At 40.0% G+C, this 10,000-nt stretch overlaps 1 pseudogene; it reads right to left on the bottom strand.

Annotated features, from left to right (window-relative positions):
* Positions 1–10,000, bottom strand: part of LOC138051746 (endothelin-converting enzyme homolog) — a 95,179-nt pseudogene that overhangs the window by 7,747 nt on the left and 77,432 nt on the right.

The following is a 10,000-nucleotide window of genomic DNA, read 5'->3' as shown; positions in this document are numbered from 1 at the left end:
CGCGTGTACATTTTACCGGGTTTTGTGCCGGCTAACATGTAATAACTTCGAGTTTTGACTGCTTTACCGGATTGTCTCCGTCCTTTTGATTGGCCAAAGTAATTGCTTTCGTTTTAGTTTTACGAGACTCATTTGAAAACCGCTCTATGGACGATAACTACGAGTTTGATAATAATATAATTTATTAAATTCTCAACCTCGGATAATGCAATTCTCGTGCTCTGATTGGTTCACTCAATCTCGGTTATCAGCTCATATACCTTAGTTTGACCTTATATGGTAAATGATTGCGCTAAGCGTTGCTAAGCTAAAAATTTCTTCCTCGGAAAGAGAAATTTCTCTCTGAATAAAGCCAAAATAGAACAAAAAAACTTTTTGGGTGGACAGTTTGGATTAATTCCGACGTTTAGAAGTACGCGAAAAGACAAGAAATGTTTTTGTGATGAGCCTACGTCTGTCTGACCACAAAGTATTACACAACATCGCATCTTCATCAAGATTTTCCATTTCGCTCGGGTTTTCTCGCTTCCTTCGCTCGTAATTCTTACTTTCAAATTTTTGGAGTTTAAGGAATTTAATAAAACAATTATTCCATTCGCGCTTGTTGGATATAAGACTGGTTATAGCCAACTCGGCGCTACGCGCCTCGTTGGCTATTTACCATCTTATATCCAACGCGCGCTCATGGAATAATTGTTAAATATACGATATATACTAGTTCGATGTCATCGCGAACCCGAAAAATTTGCCACTTTTTCAACTTAGCCTTGCCTCCGCGCATACCAGGTAAAGGTTTTTTTTTACAACAGCGTTGTATATAGAAAAGAAGAGGATTTTTGTATAAGTAAACCGATGACAAGCATAATGGTGGATTATTATAGTTCTGGGGCCAGTTGTTCAAACGTTGGATAGCGCTATCCACCGAATAAATCACTATCAAGCGGATAAACAATAGAAAAAACCAATAGAGTTATCCAGTGGGAAGTACTTTATCTAGCGGATAGCGCTATCCATCGTTTGAACAACTGGGGCCTGAATGCTTGTCCAATCATGCAAAAATGGCGGAGCGTAGCGTGGTATGACTGGTTGTGCCCATGTGTGGTGATGACTAACGAAATTATCATTTTCCTCGTGTCCGCAACGGGCCTTTTTTCACATGGTGACCATTTTGAGTCCCGAGGGACTGAAATAATAATTTAATAATTTTATATTTATATTGTGCAAAATACATGTAACATGTGATCAAATGCGCATTACATGAAATTAAAATATCGACATTAATGAGTCATACAGAATAACTAAAAATATTATAAAAAACAATAGATCCATAAAAAAATAATATATACATAATATATAGTCCTAATAAAAAGCTAATGTAAAAAAATGGGTCTTTAGTAAACCTTAGAACCTAGTAAAACTGGACTCATTTCGTATTTGTGATGGTAACCCATTCCACAATTTAGGTGCCGCAGCTAAAAAAGCGCAGTCACCCAATAAACGCTTTTGTCTTGCGAGCACTGAACTCGCTTCCAAACTCTTCAACTAGAGGCTCGGGGTACGAACTCTATTGTCTTTGACCAACATGGCTGCCAGGTGACAAAAGGCCATGCTAGGTGCCAAGCAACCTGGCCTTTAAGGAATCCCACGATACTACCTAAAATTCTACGAGGGCGCGCTGGATATGGAGTGATAGATAGCCAACGAAGCATGTAGCGCCGAGTTGGTTATAGTCACTTTGTATCCTGCAAGCCCGAGTAGAGTAATTATCTTATTAAAAACTCCATGATGTTCCCGGGAGTAGTATTGTCAACTAAAGCATCGATTTCTGCCTCGGTCAATTCCAGTCACGTTTTGTCGGCCATTTTTTCCCAAAACTGCAAAAATGTTTTCAATTCGCTTTATTGCTGACGCGTTCCTTGACCATATTAGGTACAGCAGGTATATGAACTGATAGCCTGTGTCCGGCGAGCCAATGAAAATGCTGAAATCTGATATCCGTAGTTAAGTTTTTAATAAAATGCGATAGTTCCGCACTACTTTAGTTCGTCCTCCTATATCCCGTACGGGGTAAATGAATAAAATGTGAAAGAAATGGAAGACCTATATTTTAAATTTTGGTTGTGATGACTCTAGGCAATAATGATCATCGCAGTTGCAAACAACTTAAGGAAGATTTCTTTGTAACTCAATCGAGTTCTCTTTAAAAAAGACATTTTTCTCTACCGGGAAAGGGAAATTAGGGACAAGAAGAGGGAGACGTCATTGTGATATGTGAATATCAGTTTCAAATTCCTAGACGATAAAATAGAAATGGAAAGTGTGTTTCGGAAGACGTCCGCATAAGCAGTAGGTACGATCGATCCCAAGATCGAGGCATCAAGGAAAACCAGCCCTTGAATCTAAGAATGACCTTCGTAAAGTTTTATCAGCTAAGGATATAACGTAAACAGTACCTGGAAGGCCTGTTTGATTCCCCCGTTATCAGCAATGTTTTCTCCCAGAGTTTGGACACCTTTTAGCTGTGAAGGAAGCCAAAAACAGGATAGTTTCAGTCACCAGACAAGAATGACTGGGAAAAATTTACTGCTAACAGCAAACATTTTGATCACATTCCATTTTCAGTAAATCGGCCGGTGTAACATCAATGGGCCTCATGCATGATTACGACCTACGCTCAAAATTCACCACCAAGCCTCGTTTTCACAAAATTATTCACATCATCTGGACATGCAATACTGTTCGCACGTGGGTTTTCTTTACGAGTTTGCTCGTTTGGAATTGAGCTCATGCTAAAATTTACAAGTTTGATTTTCGAATTCAAGGCTCGGTGGTGAAATTAGCAAGTCACACGTCATCCCGCATAAGGGTTATTAGGGAGCTTTAGCAACGACAACGGCGACGGCAACGAGAACGTTACAAATTTGCATATTTAGTGGACAAAAACAATAGCTTTGCACGCTCTGCACGTACCTTTTTCATTTTTGTCCATTTCTTTGCCGTCGTCAGCAAAGCAACAACGTGAAATAAGCAAGTTTGAGGTGTTATGGAGAACGTCAGCACTTGGAGATAAATTTTCATTTTTCTCCCCTAAATTAAGCGCCGCTCGTAACGGTCTCATTGGAAAGCTTGGAATAGTCGCGGAGTGATCGCAAGAACGTGAATTTATGTTTTTACATGACGTTCTCGTTGCCGTTCCCGTCGTCGTTGCTAAAGCTCCCTATTTTCAGCAAGGACGACGGCAAAAAACATCACAAAAGAACTGGTTATAATGAATTTTAAAGAAAAAGGTTGCTGCACATGCAGTGTGCATTTTTTGAGATAAGCATTCGTGTTGCACGTGCGGTGTGCACTTCAGTCGAGTAACTTGCTGTTCCCTACAAGGTTACGACGAATGATCAAAATCAGGGATTTTTGGAAAACGTAAGCAAGACGTCATCTTTTGTTCTTTAACTTTATTCAACGCAGGGTTCGCGCTGGATTTTGTCTGTACAATTCCAGGAGTATTCAAGGCGTTTTCAAGAACCAGAAGTTAAGTTTTCAAGGAGTCTTTATGAGAAGATTTCTATGCCATACATAGTGTTTCAGTGTTTTCTTTGCTGAAAGAAGCCTACCTCATATTCCTTACCACATCCTGGAAGTTAAATATACGCACGGGCATTTTCATTTTGGGTTAAATGTTTCCCTAATAGTCAATTTTGGGCTCAATTTTTGAAATGTCTCTTTAACTTAGCATGATGCAATCTCAACAAAATTCACCCAAGCAAAAATTCAAAGAGTTTTCAAGCAGTTTTCCGCTTTTCAAGCGCCCTTGAAGTCCAAAATTACATTCAAGGGCTTTTCAAGGTCTTCAAGGAGTAGCACGAACCCTGTAATCAATCAAAGTCCCTACGGATTTGGCAATAAGATTATGTCGCTTACATTTTACACGGTGGGAGAAATTCGAAATAGTCACGACAGTATAAATTCAAATTTGAAGTCCGGCCGCCTTTTTGAATACACATGGTTGAAACTATGGTGAAAGTGCTGTTTTCGAGGATTAGGGCCCGTTTACATGGAAAGAGGATGATCCTAGCGCTGGGATCATCCTAGCACTAGGATCATCCTATCTGAGAGGAGGGATGATCCTAGCGCTAGGAAGATCCTAGCACCATGTAAACTGCCTTCGTTCGGAAGTTCCTGGTACTAGGGACAAAAAAACAAACATGGCGGCGGCCGGGTGTTCACGGTATTCAGCTACCAAAGGTCGACAATTTCGTCTGGCGTTGCCACAGGACGATTCTAATGATTCTGATGACCGCCGACAATATTCAGGACCAGTTTTGTTTCACCACCCAAGCGAGAGACACAGCGGAAAGTAACGAGCAATCGATCGACGGCAATGTCGAAAACGCTGCGAATCGAAGGCATGCGAATTTATCCGAATACATCCGAATACATCCGAATTACGTGTTTGTTGTTCTCGCCCGCCATCTTGCTTTCATTCTCCACTTCCACCTAGACAGAAATTTCTGCATGTAAACCAAAGGAAAAGTTGTTTCGCCTTCTAGGATCTTCCTAGCGCTAGGATCTTCCTACATCCATGTAAACAGCCCCTTAGTGGGCAACGGATGAAGTTTCGTTCTTAACGATTCATTTCCTGGATAGTTTAGCCACAACGTACACAATAAACGGTTTGGAATAATCTGTGAATTCTACGAAAGACGCGAGTTTGCCCTTTTTTCGTTATTTCTTTTTTTGTTTCACTCAGAGATCATACTTACTTTTTTTCCGTGAAATTTATAACCCGAATATTGCTTCTCCAAGCAAGCTGTCTTGTTTTTAAACGCTGCAATTGATTTGTTTGACCACCACCTGGCCAGGTTACCATCTTTGTTGAATTGCCTTCCTAAAGAGCGGGAAAATGTTTAGTGATTAGGGGTATTCCACTCGCTCACTGTGATGATCCTCAAACCTTGAGAGACCGAGTAAACGCTGAAAAAAAAAACACTTAAAAAAAACAACATTTTAAACAGTACTTACAGCATGGAAAACGAATACGAAGACTTTTTTTCCGAGCCCGCAATATAATATGTTTGCGGTACAACAATAATCACCTACAAGGTGCTAATATTACTACTTCCCATTATGACTCTCAAACTCGGAGGTGATGCTACGCGGGGTGGGTTTTTTATGCTTGTTGACTCTTTCGGGCATATTCTAAGCACGATTTAAACTAACGCAGAAAAATAAACTTGTAATAAAACTACTCACCATTATCATCAAAACCATGAGTTATTTCATGTCCTACAACCATACCAATTCCACCATAATTTAGAGAGCTGAAATTAAAGAAAACGAAAAAAGAGTCGTTCATAACATGGTGATTTTGCCAATATATAGGCCACTTGGAAAAATACTATTATGTTTTCCGTCCAAAATTTAGCTTACGCATTATTTCCAGTTTCTCCTGGAACTTACAATAGTCCTAAGAGAAAATAAAAACAATGTTTATGCAAACGTTTGGAGGGCAAACAAAGAGTGTTATGGTATTTTTGAAAGTGGTATTAAGGGCTGGCGAAACGCTCGCAACATTTCAACCCAACATCTTGCAACATTGTTGCATGATGTTGCGATATGTGTTGAACGGGGTAGCCAAACGCACGCACCAATGTCATCATTTTCAACACAACCTGTCAATGTTCATGTACCCTAGGCCCCTGGCGCGCAAGAAGTGGACCTAACGCGCATGCCCTAGAGCAGCAATGTTGCGTGAACTCGGCCAGATGAGTACAACATCATGAAACATCTAAAATGTTGCGCGAAAAATCTGACCGTTTTCAAATTATTTGATCCAACATGTTGCAACATATCGCAACAGGGTGGCCAAACGTATGCAACATGTTGTGCCCAACAATGCTGCAAAATGTTGCGTTGAAACGTTGCGAGCCTTTGGCCAGGCCTTTTTATATGAAAGAATCGAGTCAGATTTTGCGCTTGCACAATATACAGCACTTAAATTTCTTTTCACAGTTATAAAACGAAAGAACGTTGGAAAATTAAAAAACACCGTACTCCAAATCAAACTTACTTGGGAAACCTGTGATCATAAAACGGTCTTTGTAGGATGCCAGCGGGAAAGGCTAAAATCAAGTGAGAAAAAGTCACGAAGTCAAGGTATGTAATATCTAAAAGCGTTAAAAGTTTGTGTGGCACTGAACCTGTGTTGTAGTGATCAGTTTTCCTCGACTGATCCAGACTCTGACGGATAAGAACAATTGGCTGCAAACGCCGGCAGCCTTCTGCTCATCAGACTGATAAGACCGTGAAAATACCTTTATTTTCACATTTATTTCGTAGAAGAAGTTGTTCCATAAGCGTAACTGAAGCTTGTAGGTGCCATCAGAGTTGTTAAAAATCCGACAACAAAGCTGTGAAAATCCAGCATCCCAGTTGTAAAAGCCCGACAACTTAAATAATGCTAAGCCAGAGTAAAGTTAAAACAACAAAATGGAAACGTTTTGTTGACGACGTTTTTTCTCTATGGGACGCAGATAAACACTGAGGAAATCAACCTGTTCATTGCACAAGCTAAGAACTAAAGTTGGCAGAGAAGGAGATCAGTTCAGTCCTAGACACAATAGTATACAAGCAGAATGATTCTAAAAAGAAACTACAGTATTCTCGATATCAAGACATATCACAAGCCGACTGAAACCATCCAATACACGCAGTTTATCTCTTGCCACCCGCCCGGTGTCAAGAAGGGTTTATTCAGGAGAAGGACAGAGAAAAACTCCGACCAGGGTGGGAACCAAACCCACGACCTTCGGGTTAGATCACCGCCGCCCCATCGACTGAGCTACAACGTCAGAAGGGAGCAGACCGTGGGAACCGATGGCTTCATAGCTCAGTTGGTATAGCATTGCAACGGCATCGCAGAGGACATGAACGGGTTCGAATCACGTTGGAGCCACCTGAGATTTTGAGGTTTGTATAAAGCGACAATTTGCTTAAATTGCAGGGGCGTAGCGTCCTTTACGAAAATACTTACGAGCATACTTGAGAAACTGGTAGGATTCTTTTAAAAGATTTTCTGTCAAAAGTAAAAGCCCTCCGAGGCTCCTACAAAGTGTCAGTCTCATCACTAGTCCCCATTTTCCGATTATTGTTGAAGGAAAGGTTATGATGATGATGATGATGATGATGGTGATGATGATGTAGGACAGAGTTTGCGACCTCTTTCCCTTTGCTTGTAAACCCCCTGTGTGTGTTGCAGCTTGCTGAAAACTCTACCGATGGGTAAAATAAACAACCAACTACTGCATTTCCCTTCGCAGTTATTTATTGAAATGTCCTTCGGAAACAGTCGCAAATGGTATTTTCGAGACCCTAAATTTCAAAAGTTTCTACGGGAGCATGCCCCCAAACTCAGTAGTATGGAAGCGCCTTTGGAGCTCGAAACGTTTTTCGCGTACGTACAACTTCAAATTCTCACGCAACGCTTCTGAATTGTCCAGATGAGTGCCAGGATCACTCAATTCTCCCATTCGTCTGTAACCCGCACTTCGAATATACATTAATTTCGGTGAAAGGATACTTGGCAGTACAAATTTGGTACTGTTAAGACAAGTTTAAAAATTCAGCTCCGCTGTCCGTCCGTGGCTCAACAAAGTCGCGTGGTTAAGCTATCTATTACCATTTGAGGCTACAGTATTTTGACTAAGTTTATTTTTAAATTTGGATTGAGCCACTTTGCAGTGCTAACTTGACGCCATGAGAAGATGATTTCTTTAGTTGAAATGGTTCATTGCTTCTAATAGTCGCCTACTCCAAGATTTGGGGAAGCAAGAATGACGTAGTGGTGACAGCACTCGCCTCTCACCAACGTTGCCCGGGTTCGATTCCCGGACCCGGCCTCATACGTGGATTGAGTTTGCTGGCTCTCTTCTCAGCTACGAGAGGTTTTTCTCCAGGTACTCCGGGTTTCCCCTCTCCACAAAAACCAATATTTGATTTGATTTTAGTTAATTTCATTAGTGTCCCCAATACTACTCTGGTGCTGAATCTATTGACACTTAAATAAAGTTGTTATTTAAATTACAACAAATTGCAACTGCCTTCTAAGTGAAAGGCAGCTTTTTTAAAATTGTATCGTTTGGCAATATTTCGGTGCGTTATAACACAAATCCCTTACACACTGTCTGTCAATGCTCGTATGGTGAATGGGAGGACAGCTCAAGAGCAGAAGATCGAGGGGTCTTGAAACTAAGACCAGAATAAGGTGGCGTGACTCCAAGTGTCTCCAGTATTTGTGCAAATGGTTCTAGCATCGAAATTGCTCTTCAGATGTCACATTCTTATTAACTTTCAGAAGTGGCGCCTTTTTGTTAGTTTGCCCTTTTTTTTGTTTGAGTCATTGCTACTTGCAGTTGTAAAATACATTCCCTGGAACCCTCATTTATTTGTTGTTGTAACTCACCAATTTTGTTGTCGGTTGATGAATAGTAAGCATTTACCGTCGGAGGAGTCATGCCCCACCTAACAAAAAGATAAAATACACATGAAAAAAAGTAAAATAATAATAATAATAATAATAATAATAATAATAATAATAATAATAATAATAACAACAACAACAACAAGAGAAGGAATGGCGCAGTGGTGAAAGCACTCCCCTCCCCTCCCCTCCCATACAAGATTGTGCTTGGTCACGGTCAATTAAACACGAAGCGTGGTGTCATTGTTATCGCTAGTTTCCAGAGTTTCGTAACCAGCCCATCTATATGAACTATGGGCTTCGCCGCTCCTCATTTCAATTCAGTTGATTTCACTTCTCTACAGTGTCCCCAATTAGCGCCCAATAGACCTTATTTACGATGGCCACCATGTTGGATTTGCTTTTATCATGCAAATTGGATGGGGTATTAAATGGTTGCAACCAATTCTGTTTTTCATTGGCTAGTTATCAGTTGTTCTTCCCATACAGCGCTTCTAGCAGTTCGATTGACTGAGCAAATTTCCCTAATCGCCTTACATTATGTGAATGTAATCGCATGGGCCCGAGGGCAATTAAGGATTAATTTCACGTATATTTTCAGCATTTTCACAAAAACTGCCCAATTTTAATCCTTAAGTAATGATCCGTGTAAGGTGGATAGCAATTTCCTTTGTTATGCGGCAACGGGGCTTTCCCCACATAGGAATGTTATCATTTTTACACAGAGAATGCATAAACCTACAGGAAGGCAGTTAACGTAATAAAATTCATTTACAGCCCACTTTGAAAGGGTGTTTTTTTGTGTTAAAAGATTTTGACCAATCACAAGAGTTAAAAACAAAAGCCAAGAAACGTTTACAATTTTACATGTTCCCCACATACGATTTCTGTGGAATTCATTTAAACTGAGACCAGATGAAAGATGGAAGATGGTTGGAATTTAAGGTTAACCGTTTGCTGTTTAAGCCAATCAGAAGTAAGTACAGACAATAGAAAAGTTATCACCTTTTTGCATACCAATTGAATTCCAACATGTTCGTTGCCGTTGTTGCTATCGTTCTTATCTGGACCGTTTCTTAATTGCACGAGGCACATTGAGGGAAACCCGTTCAGTGCTGCAACAAATCAACGCACTCCCATTCGGTTAACGTTTAATTCAAGAAATCGTTGCTGTCAGATGAGAACAGCGCTTATCATTATTATTATTATTATTATTATTATTATTATTATAATTAAATTAATTATAAAAAAAGGACAATTACTTATTAATAATTAATAATTAATAATAATTATTATTATTAGCAACTGTTAACTAAACAGGATCAAGTAATCATGCTCTCTTGATTACTAAAAGTGCGCTCGTGATTGAGGAAAAATGCCCTCCGTCTCAACTAATCAGCATTCAGTAATTTTGCCCCGTATGTGATAAACCTTATAATAACTGACACCAAGTGTCGTCGAGTATTTATGGCATTTACAAGTAGATAAACACACAGCATCGTTGCACACCCTTTAGTTGGTTCT

This window comes from Montipora capricornis, chromosome 6, assembly GCF_036669925.1.
Source record: "Montipora capricornis isolate CH-2021 chromosome 6, ASM3666992v2, whole genome shotgun sequence".
NCBI classification, from domain to species: Eukaryota; Metazoa; Cnidaria; class Anthozoa; order Scleractinia; family Acroporidae; genus Montipora; species Montipora capricornis.
This window is presented reverse-complemented; position numbering and strand designations above follow the sequence as displayed.